The sequence below is a fragment of the Caloenas nicobarica genome, chromosome 3, assembly GCF_036013445.1.
Source record: "Caloenas nicobarica isolate bCalNic1 chromosome 3, bCalNic1.hap1, whole genome shotgun sequence".
In the NCBI taxonomy this organism is placed as follows: domain Eukaryota; kingdom Metazoa; phylum Chordata; class Aves; order Columbiformes; family Columbidae; genus Caloenas; species Caloenas nicobarica.
Window position 1 is genome coordinate 13,660,911 of NC_088247.1, and position 2,542 is coordinate 13,663,452.

A 2,542-nucleotide genomic window follows, 5' to 3' on the forward strand; every position below is an offset into this window, starting at 1 on the left:
GCTCCCCTAAGGAAACCTGGGTTATCTGGTGTTTTACCGTGTGCTCAGGAGTTTGAAGAGATTAGTTTGCTGTCACTTTTTTTTGCTGTCCTATTTCCATAATTCCAGGCTCTGCTGATCCCATTTGGCTTTAAAGGTACTGTTGAGGGATGTGAGGACACATTCACCTCCCAAGATGCACAAGATTGGCCAGAGCTAGACAGGTTGCTTTGGTGTCCCTGGAATATCGCATTCCCTCCAGTGGTTAAGTTGTACAGGAAAACTTGTGTAGCTCATATACATTCTCAGACCACCAGATTTGGGTGCGTGTTTGATTCCCTGGGTCATATTAGCAAAGATGGTTGTATGCTTGTTTTTTACCTCTCTGCAGCATGGGTCATGATTTCCTATCACTTAGGGTGGTGCAGAAGGAATTGCGGTTTTTGCATTGTTGAAATTTGCCGTTTGATATTGAATACATTCTTAAATATGGTTGTGTTATATATCATTTTAATACACTTTTCTCACTCTATGGTTTTTTTTGCTACTGACTTATTACTTTCTGTTTATTTTATATTTATTTTAGACTATGGAAATTATGTTAGACAGAAAGCAAATTCAAGTGATTTTCTTATTTGAGTTCAAAATGGGTGGTAAAGCAGCAGAGACAACTCACAACATCAACAACACATTTGGCCCAGGAACTGCTAAAGAACGTACAGCGCAGTGGTGGCTCAAGAAGTTTCGCAAAGGAGACAAGAGCCTTGAAGATGAGGAGTGTAGTGATTTGCCATCAGAAGTTGACAATGACCAATTGAGAGCAATCATTGAAGCTGATCCTCTTACAGCTGTACAAGAAGTTGCCAAAGAACTCAACATTGACCATCCTATGGTTGTTCAGCATTTGAAGCAAATTGGAAAGGTGAAAAAGCTTGATAAGTGGGTGCCGACAAAAAATTTTTAAAAATGTCATTTTCGAGTGTCGTCTTTTATGCAACAACAATGAACAATTTCTCGATCAGATTGTGATGTGCGATGAAAAGTGGATTGTATATGACAACCAGTGATGACCTGCTCAGTGGCTGGACCGAGAAGAACCTCCAAAGCACTTCCCAAAGCCAAATCGGCACCAAAAAAAGGTCATGGTCACTGTTTGGTGGTCTGCTGTCGGTCTGATCCACTATAGCTTTCTGAATCCCGGCGAAACCATTCCGTCTGAGAAGCCTCCTCAGCAAAGGGATGAGATGCACTGAAAACTGCAACGCCTGCAGCCAGCATTGATCAACAGAAAAGGCCCAGTTCTTCTCCACAACAACGCCTGACTGCACATCACACAACCAACACTTCAAAAGTTGAATGAATTGGGCTATGAAGTTTTGCCTCATCTGCCATATTCACCTGACCTCTTGCTAATAGACTACCACTTCTTCAAGCATCTCAACAACTTTTTGCAGGGAAAACACTTCCACAACCAGCAGGATGCAGAAAATACTTTCCAGAAGTTTGTCAAATCTCAAAGCACAGAGTTTTACACTACAGGAATAAACAAACTTATTTCTCATTGGCAAAAATGTGTTGATTGTAATGGTTCTTACTTTGATTAATAAAGATGTGTTTGAGCCTAGTAATAAGGATTTAAAATTCACAGTCCAAAACCACAATTATTTTTGCACCAACCTAACAGGATGATGTAGAGGGTTTAATGAGTCCCAGCACCTTCTCAGGCAGTGGTAGCCTCAACTCAGTCTCCACTTTCTGTGCCACTTTGTCATTACAGTTTTTGTTCTCATACTGCATTTCTTCAGCATCTGCCATAGGGTGCTGGAGGGCGGTTTGCAGAGACATATACAATAAGATCTTTTTAACCAAGACAGCCCATGTGTGGTTTCCTATAGTTGTTAAGGTCTGGACTTGCTGACATTGGTGGTTCCTTCCAGTACCAGTGCAATAAAAGTAGAAAAATGGGGCTGAAATTTGAAATATTAGTGATAATATTTAAGTGTTGTGGTACAGTAACAGAATTATGCTATATAGAGAAGCAACAAACCATATCTTTGTTAATAGCTTTTAAGATATCCGTCCCCCAAACAGGCTCCTTCTCACCTGTGACCTCAGTTGCCCTGAGGTAGCCCACAAGTAGCTTGTTCATCACTGATGACAGATGAAGCAAAAAGTGACCATGCCCTCAATTTAATTGTCTCAGTAAGGTGCTTGCATCCACATCTTTCTGCATGCTAGTTCTGCCAGGCTTCTAATGAAGAGCCTTTCCCTCCTTCCAAGCAGCTAACAAATAAACCATTGTCACATCTATCCCTGCTAGGCAGAGTTAAGCCATGTTCCTCAAACACAGTTGCTGGAGTAATACTAAAATTTCTATTTCCTTTTTTTACGTGAACAGATTTATCTAAAGAGATCCAAAAGACAATTTCTACTGCTTTGTCTCACTGTGGTGGGAAAAAGGAGACATCAAATTTGCTGCTTCTGCACAAATTTTCCTATAATATTTTTACTCATATGTCCTAGGGAAGAGTGTTAGCAGAATCTAAATATTTAGATGTTTATT

General features: G+C 40.3%; 1 pseudogene; it reads left to right on the forward strand.

Moving 5' to 3' along the window:
* Positions 1 to 568: 568 nt before the first annotated feature.
* LOC135986447 (histone-lysine N-methyltransferase SETMAR-like) lies at positions 569 to 1,583 on the forward strand (annotated as a pseudogene).
* Positions 1,584 to 2,542: the final 959 nt, after the last annotated feature.